Source organism: Bos javanicus, chromosome 5 (assembly GCF_032452875.1).
Source record: "Bos javanicus breed banteng chromosome 5, ARS-OSU_banteng_1.0, whole genome shotgun sequence".
Lineage (NCBI taxonomy): Eukaryota > Metazoa > Chordata > Mammalia > Artiodactyla > Bovidae > Bos > Bos javanicus.
This window is the reverse complement of record NC_083872.1, coordinates 57,112,285-57,123,498: the sequence shown is the minus strand read 5'-3', so window position 1 is coordinate 57,123,498 and position 11,214 is coordinate 57,112,285. Positions and strand designations below refer to the sequence as shown.

The 11,214-nt window shown below is 42.5% G+C and overlaps 1 pseudogene; it reads left to right on the top strand.

The window, feature by feature from the left end:
• Positions 1-3,206: 3,206 nt before the first annotated feature.
• On the top strand, positions 3,207-10,412 carry LOC133247682 (retinol dehydrogenase 16-like; annotated as a pseudogene).
• The last annotated feature ends 802 nt before the right edge of the window (positions 10,413-11,214 follow it).

Genomic DNA, 11,214 nt, shown 5'->3' with positions numbered 1-11,214 from the left:
ACATGAAACAACAGACGGTTCCAAATAGGAAAAGGAGTACATCAAGGCTGTATATCGTCACCCTGCTTATTTAACTTATATGCAGAGTACATCATGAGAAACGCTGGGCTGGAAGAAGCACAAGCTGGAATCAAGATTGCTGGGAGAAATATCAATAACCTCAGATATGCAGATGACACCACCCTTATGGCAGAAAGTGAAGAGGAACTCAAAAGCCTTTTGATGAAAGTGAAAGAGGAGAGTGAAAAAGTTAGCTTAAAGCTCAACATTCAGAAAACGAAGATCATGGCATCTGGTCCCATCACTTCGTGGGAAACAGATGGGGAAACAGTGAAAACAGTGTCAGACTTTATTTTTCTGGGCTCCAAAATCACTGCAGATGGTGAGTGCAGCCATGAAATTAAAAGACGCTTACTCCTTGGAAGGAAAGTTATGACCAACCTAGATAGCATATTGAAAAGCAGAGACATTACTTTGCCAACAAAGGTCTGTCTAGTCAAGGCTATGGTTTTTCCAGTGGTCATGTATAGATGTGAGAGTTGGACTGTGAAGAAAGCTGAGCACCAAAGAATTGATGCTTTTGAACTGTGGTGTTGGAGAAGACTCTTGAGAGTCCCTTGGACTGCAAGGAGATCCAATCAGTCCATTCTGAAGGAGATCAGCCCTGGGATTTCTTTGGAAGGAATGCTAAAGCTGAAACTCCAGTATTTTGGCCACCTCATGCAAAGAGTTGACTCATTGAAAAAGACTGATGCTGGGAGGGATTGAGGGCAGGAGGAGAAGGGGACAACAGAGGATGAGATGGCTGGATGGCATCACTGACTCGATGGACGTGAGTCTCAGTGAACTCCAGGAGTTGGTGATGGACAGGGAGGCCTGGCATGCTGCAATTCATGGGGTCGCAAAGAGTCGGACACGACTGAGCGGCTGAACTGAACTGAACTGAACTGATAGCTTTTTCACTGTTCTGCAGAAACTAACACAACATTGTAAAGCAACTATACCCCAATTTTTAAAAAAGGTACATATAATCAACATCTGGATTGTACATGGAGCCTGAGGGAGCAAGAAGGGTTAAGAATGACTCTCAGGTTTCTGGTTTGTGTAACTGGGTGGAGAGATGCTATTTATTAAAATAAGAAAGATTTAAGAAGAAAGTAATTTGGGGCAGGGAGATGAATAATAGTTCTCTTTCAAGATGTTAAATCTGATATATTATTTCTATTTGAGTGTTGTATTGTATATTTTATAGGTTAACATTTTTATGAACCTGTGATTCTGTGTAATAGAGATGTCAAGAAGACAGTAGGGTACATGAATATGAGTTTTATAAGAGAAATATCAATTAAAGTTACTCTGGGAGAGTCTCAGCCCTTTGGAAGTTACTCATAGCTTTCATTTCTCCAGCCAGATATAATCTATCTTTCCTCCTTGATCTTGGTACATGTCATGGTTTTTATCTTTCTATCTCTTTTGACTTAATATTTAGAGAAGTTTTAGACTCACAGCAGAATTGAATAGAAAGTATAGAGTTCCCATACACACTCTGACCCCACATATGATAGCCTCTCTCACTATGAAATGTCCCACATCAGAATAATATATTTTTTACAATTGATGAACCTACATGGACACATCATTATCACCTGTAGTCTAAGTTTACACTGGATTCACGCTTCTTGTCATACCTTCTGTGATTTTTGACAAGTGATTAATGACAGGTATCTGCGGTAGGAGATAGATGGGCCTGTGGGCTGCACAGCTAGTGTTTGTCAAGTGGAGTAGAACTGAAGCTTTTTTTAAAAACCCTAACACTCCAAGAACAAAGCTAGTGGTAGAAGCTGAGCTCTGCTGAAGTAAAGAAATAAGATGACCCCTCCTGAGGTCAAGAAAAACTTCACTGTCTGCACACGTGCAGGAAGGCTCCTTGGGGGTCAAAAAGGGAGGGGGTACCACCCAGAATTAGTGTGGACATACCCCCACAGGCCTCTGTGGTGGAATCTATCTTAGCAAATAGTTGTGCTGGAATGTTGCAGAGGGTCCTAGAACCAATCAGGTGTGAAAAGAAAACAAGATAATTGGCCAAAGGTGAACAAAGACCAGGAAAGATTATCCTATATAAGTGATTTAAGTCACCTCTTTACTGGGCTACTCCTCATTAGATAGGACACCCCCACTCTTTTTCTTTGGGTGTGTAATTTCTGCCTTGCTTCTGTCTTAAACAGTTTCTCTGTATGCTCTCCCACAAGTAACGCTGTGTCTCCAAAAATAAACTTTGTATCTATTTTTACAGTTTTTACCTCCTTGAAACATCCTTGCTTTCCATGGGGGTAAGAGCCGGGAAAAATGTGCGTCTGGCTTCTAGCCCCTGGTGGTCTAGTGGCTAGGGTTTCCAGTTTTCATCCAGGCTGCTGCTACTGCTAAGTCACTTCAGTTGTGTCCAACTCTGTGCGACCCCACAGATGGCAGCCCACCAGGCTCGCTCATCCCTGGGATTCTCCAGGCAAGAACACTGGAGTGGGTTGCCATTTCCTTCTCTAATGCATGAAAGGGAAAAGTGAAAGTGAAGTTGCTCAGTTGTGTCCAACCCTCAGCGACCCCATGGACTGCAGCCTTCCAGACTCCTCCATCCATGGGATTTTCCAGGCAAGAGTACTGGAGTGGGGTACCATTGCCTCATCCAGGCTACCCCGGTTCAACTTCCAGGCAGGGAACAAAGAACTCTTTTCAGGACTGCTCGTTGTTGACTGTCTGAGATCATGCCCACCATTACAGTATCATCTGGAATAGTTTCACTGTCCTAAAAATTGTCTACATTTTACCTATTCATCCTGCTGTCCTCCCAACATCTAGTTATCACTTCTTAGTGTTTTTACAATAGTTTTTGTGTATTTCTTGAGTTTCCTTTCTTGATCTTAAATATGTATATTTACTTATTTATCTTTCTCCTTCACTGTCTTTACATAATAGGGATATTAAAATAAATTAATATTTTTGAATTGAACATTAAATATCAGATAAAATTAAGATTAAATTAATTATAATTATGATCTTTATTCTATAAAGTTGCTTAAATGTATTTTTTTTGTTTGTTTATTTAAAAGAGGAGAGAACAAAGAAGGAAAAACCATATCTGCATATCTAGCAACACTTTTAATTTTAACAAATTCAATTTTGAAGAATCAAGCTGTATCTATTTCTGAATGCTTGAAGTTGCCAACTGACTCATTATCTCCTTTCTTTACCTAATATCAATGCATCTAAATTTTTGTCAAATACTCCTTTTTAACAGCATGACCAGAATAGGAGTTTCATATTAATTCCTAAATCTGATAGAATCATCCTGCTTTCCTATTTTCAAATACATTCCTCAAAAGCCTCTTAAATAACCAACTTTCAGAATTATTATATCAAAAGTTAATCTTTATAGGCGTCATTAACTTAATTGAGTAGATTAAGGGTAAACTAGAAAACAATAAAAAAGCAGGCAAACATAACCCTAACCTGTTTGAGTCTGGAAGAATTTTCTTTTTTCTTAAAGGGAAGGACAGGTTTCTGCCATGTGGCTGTACCTGGTGGTCCTCATGGGCCTGTACTACCTCCTGCGCTGGTACCGGGAGAGGCAGGTGGTGAGCCACCTCCGGGACAAGTTTGTCTTCATCACGGGCTGTGACTCAGGCTTTGGGAACCTCCTGGCCAGGCAGCTGGACCTACGAGGCTTGAGGGTTTTGGCTGCGTGTCTGACAGAGCAGGGGGCCGAGCAGCTGAGGAACCAGATGTCAGACAGGCTGCAGACAGTGATCCTGGACGTCACCAAGACAGAGAGCATCGCTAAGGCCACCGAGTGGGTGAAGGAAGATGTCGGGGACAGAGGTATGGCCAGGGGAAGTCTGTCCATTGGATAGGCTGCTTTGTCTTCAGTGTTTTAGAATTAGCAAAAACCATGCCAGGTGAAAAGTCTTGGGGCTCAGGGTGGGGATATATTTGGGACATGTTTTATTACACGAAGACTCAAAAATACATTAGCATTCATGGAGTAAGTGAACATACTTGGGACTGGCCTAAAAAAGTCAGGTTGTATGGAATATATGTGTATCAGAGTGGAAGGTAAAGCAGTGAGGAAACAGATTTAATATGTAAGAGTATGTATAGGTAGGGAAGATAGAATGAAGGCTAGAAAGGCAATGAGGGGAAAGAAAGAGGTGACTGTGGTGCAGAAACCGTAATTTGCATGCATGGTATCCTCTGAAAATCCAGAGTAAAAATGTTAACTCTGCCATGAGCAGGCTGCCATTATGCTGCTCGTATATAATTTTACATGTCTTTTCTTGAGAACAGTATAAATCTGTCTTTTTCAAAGGTAGCAAATGTTGAGAATCAGAAAAACCTACTGTATTCAGGGAGGGTTCTGGAAATGTCTTTATTGTTCAGTCAGTGCTGACAGTGAATTTATGATGAGTCGATCTTGAGAAAATAATTGAGATCAAGGTATACCCAAACTCCTGTCACCAAGACCCAGGCAAAATCTGTGTGTACTGTCCTCTCTTATCAGTCCTGGCATGAGTTTCTCAGACAGCCCAGGCAAGCAGCAGAGAGGGCTTCCTGTGAGGCTAAATAGGTGCCTTCCCTTTGGCAAGGGAGCAGCCAGATTTCTCAATTTTCTAGAAGAAAATCCAGGGCCGACCATTTGGGATCTGGAAGTGGTATGTCCTTCGGCTGAGTGAGCATTCCGCAGACTAATAGCTGTAGGTGTTGGTTCTTCTCCCTTTCTTGCACTCACCTGGCCTTGAACCATGTGCATCCTGGGCAAGAACTCTGAATACAGGGAATCCCTGAAAGAGAGGCTGAAACCAAGGAAAGGCACATATAATGTCCCACTGCCCGTGCTGCGCTCAACATGAAGGAACTGCTGTTGCTCAGTCACTAGGTCGTGTCTGACCCAATGCACTGAAGCCTGACAGGCTCCTCTGTCCATGGGATTTTCCAGGCAAGAATACTGCAGTGGGTTGCCATTTCCTTCTCCAGGGGATCTTCCCATTCCAGGGATCAAACCCACATCTCCTGCATCTGCTGCATTGGCAGGCGGATTCTTTACCACTAGCCCTACCTGGGAAGCTTGAAGGAACTGCTGCTTTCTCTCAAGTTCTGCATGTTTCTTTCTTGCATAGCCCTTCTGCTCCCAGTGCTGAAAGGAAATTGAGAATTAATTCCCTCTGTCCATGCTGTGTGGTCCTCTCAGCTGCAAATGTTCCAGTAGTTGGCACAGGTGGAGGACACTTTATCCTTATTTTTGTAAAAGGCTCTGGGACCATTTTTGGGGGGCAGGGGTTGCTGTTGAAATGTCTTCTTTTGGCACTTTGGCAAAATGCTTGTTCACAATTACTGAGAACAGCATGACTTTCTAGTTTAAATTCATGACACAAAAACTTACTAAATTTTTGTTTGAGCTACATAGCTACTGAGGCCAAATAAAAGAGGATGAGATATTGCCTTGCTTCAGGCTGAACGTCCAGCTGGTCACTGTAGAGGCCCTGCACTGCACAGCAGATCAAAGGCATGGAAATGCATCCACACCTACATACAGAAAAGATTTTCTCTTAGTTAAAAAGTAAATTTTAAAATAAAGCTTTATTTGAAAACAAACTAGTGCTAGAAATAAAACTATCACAACTGACTATAATTTATTTTAATTGGTGATTGTCTGTGACTCTGTAGCTATTATCACAAACACACAATGTGAGAAATGTGAGAAACTTGAACTCTTAAATTGTTTACAGAACAATGAACCATTAATTAGGTTGACATGTATTTTGTAATCATTTATTTCACAAAGTGTTCTATTTGGTCACATTATTTCAAGATCTTGGAGTGAATAAGGACTTTGTACTGCCTCAAGTATTTTCAAAACACCCTTAAATTCCTTGAGCCCCAGGACGCATGTCTCCTTTGAAGTTTTGTTTTTCTCTCCCTCTCCTGTAGTAATGAGAGAAAAATGAAAAGGGGGTTTGGCCCTTTCAGAGATAAGTCTCTATATGTTATGAAAGGTTGAAGCCTCAAAACCTCACACCCTCAATGCTCCAGAAATAAGCCTCCTCCTTAAGCAGCTAAATCTGATGCATTTGGGGACTGCTGATGCCAATGGCTTCCTGTGGTCACAGTTTTATTCATCCTGCATCTCTGAATTGGAGCCTCTCCTTTAAAGGCCACCCCTGGCTGAAGGCTTCTCTCTAAATCTAGTTACGCATACTTTTCTGACTTTTTTGGAATTTAATCTTGGTTGTACTGATTATCAGTGTAGTCCCTTTTTCCAATACAACTTTTATTGCAAGCAATTTTAAATTTCTTGAGAGAATGATTGATGTCTTAACTATTTGAATATATATTATTTACACATACAGTCTCATTTGATACTGGATGACATTGGCACATAAGAATCAGTAAACACCCCAGCACAGATCCCTCACTCTCTTCCCTTTAAAAAAAAATGAGATATACTTGCTTTACAATGTTGTGTTGGTTTCTGCTGTACAAAAAAATGAATCAGCTATAAGCATACATATATTCCCTCTCTCTTGGACCTCTCCCTCACCCCCTTCCCCCATGCCACCATCTGGGTCATCACAGAGCCCTGCTCTGAGCTCCCTGTACGATACAGAAGGTATTCTCTGCTTTTTGAGAATGGGATCTCTGAAGTGGAGAATGGCCTCTGTTGGGATTTTGAGCCAAGGACATAAATTGTGGAAGATGTCACTTCTTTTCTATTCATATCCCCATCTTCTGCAAAGTTCTAAAAAATGAATAAAGGAAAGAAAGTAATATTGTTAAAAAAAAGTAATACTGATATTGGGGAATCATTACTTAAAGACCATTTTCACAATACAAGAGTGTATATTCTCTTCCTTTCAGTCTTTTTGGGTTATGAGAGTGGTGGAGAGAAGACCAGGAATTGTGAGACAATGAAAGAAATGTTAAGGGGTTTCCCAGGTGGTGATAGTGGTAAAGAACCTGCCTGCCAACGCAGGAGATGTAAGAGATGTGGGTTTGATCCCTGGGTTGAGAAGATGCCCTGGAGGAGGGCATGGCAACCCACTCCAGCATTCTTGCCTGGAGAATCCCATGGACAGAAGAGCCTGGCAGGCTATGGTCTGTGGGGTGAAGCGGCTTAGCACATACACACATGAAGGAACACGAAATTTAAGACCTTTCCCTTTGTTTATTTTTGTAAGTTCCAATCTGTTCTCTCTGAGTTACCGTCCTGTTGCCAGGACCCTGCCACCTGGGTAAGTTTACTCTGAACATTGCCCAACATTGGCAATTCTTGGTCAGTGTGTGTGAAAACACCAGGATGTATCAAAAGTCATGGGGACAGTACAGTAATTTGTTGGTTAAAAATTAATATTTTAATTAAATATTAAAATTAATATTGGTTAAAAATTAATATTTGAGTTTGGCTTCTCTGGTGGCTCAGATGGTAAAGTGTCTGCTTGCAATGCGGGAGACCTAGGTTCTATCTCTGGGTTGGAAAGATCTGGAGAAGGAAATGGCAATCCACTCCAGTGTTCTTGCCTGGAAAATTCCATGGATGGAGGAACCTGGTAGGCTACAGTCCATGGGGTCGCAAAGAGTAGGACACGACTGAGCCACTTCACTTCAAGGTTGTACAGGGTTCAAGATAAATTGGAAAGGAGTTAAGATTATCTTTGATTTCACTCTCTGTTGGTCACTCACATTTCCATTGTTTTTTAAAAGGAAGGGAAGTGTACTATCATCTCAGGTATGGGAGAGTGTGAGAGTTAATAACTGAGTCATGAGAACATACCGCTTCAGGATATTGCATACAAAGCTTAATGATATACAAAATAAGTAATTTTTAGTCCTGTTGTTTACTGAGCTCTGCAAGATTTTCAAAGCAAAGACAGGGCAATGGGGCTGAGGCCTGCTGGGCTCATTACTTTCCTAGAGCCTGAGACATCTTAGTTGCATCCCATTTTTTTTTTTTTTTTTTTTTTTTTTTGCATCCCATTCTTAAAACAACCACCTCTACTCTTTCCAGCTCACTGCAGCTCTCCCCCAGATCCCAAATTTTCAGGCCCAGCAGGACCTGCAATCCATTGATCCAAATATTTTTCGCAAATCCTCATCCCTTGATATTACCTGTCTTCATTCCATGATCTGTGACTGTGATCACCCCATTGCATATGCCTGACACTCTCTCATCCCCTTTTCTCTCTTAGTAGTACTTGGTAAAACCACAAGCCTGGGTAATACCATCTCTCACTGCCCCATGCCTGTCCTTGTAGAAAAATTCATGATCACAACCCTCTAGTGAGCTTTTATGCTATTGCTGTTGTATATGGTTATACTCCATTCATTCTCCTAATTTCCAAACAACCATTTCAAACTTTTCCTCTCTTCATACCCACAACTCATTCCCTCCTACCCTTGCTCTGGGCTGATGACCTACTTAACTGAGAAAAACTAAAGCAATTGGCAGAGAATTTCCCCAGACTCTTCCTATCTCCTCTACCCATCTACCATTATCTGTACCAGCACAGCCTGCCCTAGGCATCCTCCTGCCTGGCAGTATTTATTGCAGCTGTTTTTTTCACTTAAACCTATCTAAGCTCCAGATGGTCCTTTGACCCATTTTTCTTCCGTAAAATAGAACTTGCTCAGTTCTCTATTTTACTAGGAAGCTTGTCCCAACCACCTCACTCAGTATGGTGACAAACAGTCCTCACCAGCCCACCCAGTCCTGCTCACCAGCTTTTTAAGTCCATTACTATTTACCACCATCTAACATACTCGGAGAAGGCAATGGCAACCCACTCCAGTACTCTTGCCTGGAAAATCCCATGGATGGAGGAGCCTGGTGGGCTGCAGTTCATGCAGTCGCCAAGATATGACTGAGCAACTTCACTTTCACTTTTTACTTTGATGCACTGAAGAAGGAAATGGCAACCCACTCCAGTGTTCTTGCCTGGAGAATCCCAGGAAAGGGGGAGTCTGGTGGGCTGCTGTCTATAGGGTCACACAGAGTTGGACATGACTGAAGTGACTTAGCAGCAGCAGCAAGAACATACTTTAGGTCTTCTCTGTAGCTCAAACGGTAAAGAATCTGCCTGCAATGCAGGAGACCAAGGTTCGATCCCTGGGTCAGGAAGATCCCCTGGAGAAGGGAATGGCAATCCACTCCAGTATTCTTGTCTGGAGAATCCCATGAACAAAGGAGCCTGGTGGGCTCAGTCCATGGAATTGCAAAGAGTTGGACTCGACTGAGCAACTAACACTACTAACATACTCTATCAGGCTTCCCAGGTGGTGCTGCTGCTGCTGCTGCTGCTCAGTCGCTTCAGTCGTATCCGACTCTGTGTGACCCCATAGACGGCAGCCGACCAGGCTCCCCCGTCCCTGGGATTCTCCAGGCAAGAACACTGGAGTGGGTGGCTATTTCCGTCTCCAATGCATGAAAGTGAAAAGTGAAAGTGAAGTTGCTCAGTCGGGTCTGACTCCTAGTGACCCCATGGACTGCAGCCCACCAGGCTGCTCCATCCATGGGATTTTCCAGGCAAGAGTACTGGAGTGGGGTGCCATTGCCCTGGTGGTGCTAGTGCTAAAGAATCTGGCTGCAATGGAGGAGACCAAATGCAGTTCGATCCCTGGGTCAGGAAGATCCCTTGGAGGAGGGCATGGCAACACACTTCAATAATCTTGCCTGGAGAATCCCCTGGATAGAGGAACCTGGCAGGCTACAGTCCATAGGGCCACACAGAGTTGGACAAAACTGAAGTGACTTCCCATGCACACTAAAACATACTTTATAATTTTCCAGTCTATTGGATTTATTGTTTATCTTCCTCAAGAGAACGTGGCTTGAACACTGAAATGATTCATAAATGGGTTTTCTGTCTCTAACTAATACCTTTTGTTTCTACCCCAGGCCTCTGGGGTTTGGTGAACAATGCTGGCATCCTTCTGCCTGCTGCCCCGAATGAATGGCAGACTAAAGATGACTTCTCCAAGATCTTGAATGTGAACTTGATTGGCCTCATCGAGGTGACACTGAGCTTTCCTCCCCTGATCAGAAAGACCAGGGGAAGAGTAGTCAATGTTTCTAGTCCAGCTAGGAGAGTATCCCTGTTTGGCGGTGGCTACTGCATTTCTAAGTAGAGGGTAGAAGCTTTATCCGACAGTCTGAGGTAAGGCTCAACCTCTGAGGAAGACTTGACTGTGGCTAGGAGTGTATTTGTGAACGGTGAGCCTGGGTTCCTGATATATAGATGGCAACTAAAATGAAAAACTTTGGAAATGGAATGTCTAAATCTTTTCACAATATAAGGTAGTACATTAGGGAATGTGAAAAATGTATTAGGATTTATTTGGTCTTAATTGCCACTCCTATAAGATTTCTATGTGTTTCAAACAAATTTAATATATTTCTGTAAGACATATATATGTATAAAATATAAATGAATATTATGTATGTAATGTATACTTCATATGTAAATGATAAGAGTCTGTCACTAAAAAATTATTTGCCTTGTTCATTAAGTACCTTAAGTCACTAAACCTGACTGACGGTTCTCATAAGGAAAGACTGAACCTTGGTGGGTTAAAGGGAAAGCTCTGGGCCAAGCATTCTATTCACTCCTCACAGAAAACTCATGCATAAGACACGATGATTCTCTATGGTCAAGTGTGAAGTTGAGCCAGGATCTGAACTCAGTTCTGTGGGTGAAAATCTCTGGAGTGGGCATACAGCAAATATGAACATGAGTATGTGCTGGTGCATAGAGGCACCGACAAGGGGGTGACTTACCTTTCCCTGGGGCAGAGGTCAAGGAAGGCTTCACAAAGCCACTGAGTTCTAACCTGAGCAGTAGGTAAGGAGGAAGAGGCTCAGGGGTTCAGGGAGCTGTCACAGAGGAGGGAGTGTCTGTAAGAGAGTGGTGTGAGATGGGCAGCAAGAGGCAGCATCAAAGCCCAGATCTGAAGCTTTTCAGAAAGCAATCTATGGGTGTTGGCCCTTCTCATTTTACTTGAATATCTTCCCAAGATGCTTGAGTGTACTCTTTCATATTCTTCCCTGACCCAAATGCCTTTCTTGAAACATTCTGCCTTGGGCATTCTTTGCTTAAGAAGGGGTGGGATTGATAAGGTCAGACACCAGTATCGTTTCCTTGGTTAGCACTCTCTCACCTTGTGTTTCAGAAG